Here is a 1,161-nt window from a genome sequence, read left to right as displayed (position 1 = left end):
TTTTCCCACAAACCTTTATTTTATAAATATAAAAAATTTTTTCTCAAACTCCCAATTTTTTTTTTTTGAAAAAATTTTTTTTTTTTTTTTTTTTTTTTTTTTTTTTTTTTTTTTTTTTTTAGTTTTTTACTATAAGGGCGTGTGTGCTCGCCAGAAAGACAAAGAGACAGGGAGCGAGAAATCACCCCCCAGGGGGGATGGCCATGCCACAATCCCTTCTCCTCTATTCTCTTCTTGGGATCTTGGGCACGCACGCACACTCAAACTGCATTCTACTACATGGGAGTTCAACGACATAGCCATTATGCTAACTGCTGGTCCCAAACACCTGTTTCTTATAAGCATCTTCATCTTCTTCCATTAGGTAACGCATGTAGTCCACAATGTTCCGGCCCATGATGTGCTTCCGATGGACTTCTGCATTAAATTCCTTGCTTTCAGAATCATAACCAGGGAATCATTTGGTACTGTGAGAGATAGCTAAGCTTTCATCCACGGTTCCCTTCAGGGCCCCAAAAACTTTATTGCCAGCGGTAGTTCCAGCAAGGTCTGCATCCAAACAGCAGGTGAAGGCACCACGTTGACCATCGATGCTTTCTACATTGTACTCATCTCCAGTCACTTGCACTTGACCTTCATAGATCTTGTCCATGACAAACCTATTGAGAAGCCTGTGGGCCAGCACAGGCCAGTACAATATGCTGCAGCATAATTTGTCAGGCCGACCTTCACACCGTGTTTTGGTAGTTCATGTGCATAAGTTGTGCAGACTATTGTATCCCCTTCTATACTGGCATAAGCAATCTGACAATGATATCTCTGTTAGTTAAACGAACTATCATTTTGTATTTGGGTGTGTTATTCTTATTTTTATCCTGGATCACCAAGTGTTTCCAAGCATAGTAATCAGTTTTACTTCTCGTTGTCTTCTAAATTTCATTTGGTACCTCTTTTATTTTTTTGAGATTTTTCAAACAAATTTACTTACTATTGATTAACTACAAAATTTCATATGCAACACATAGCTATTATTACAGGATGTGGCATGTGAACAGGCATTCTGTTAAGATTCTACCTTCTTAGAAACGTGAAAAATGACCCTAACTCCCAACCCAGAAAAAAAATTATCTAAATTATCATATTCTTTTTTTTTTTTTTTTT

The sequence above is a fragment of the Tupaia chinensis genome, unplaced genomic scaffold (assembly GCF_000334495.1).
Source record: "Tupaia chinensis unplaced genomic scaffold, TupChi_1.0 Scaffold144482_1, whole genome shotgun sequence".
Classification (NCBI taxonomy): domain Eukaryota; kingdom Metazoa; phylum Chordata; class Mammalia; order Scandentia; family Tupaiidae; genus Tupaia; species Tupaia belangeri.
This window is presented reverse-complemented; position numbering follows the sequence as displayed.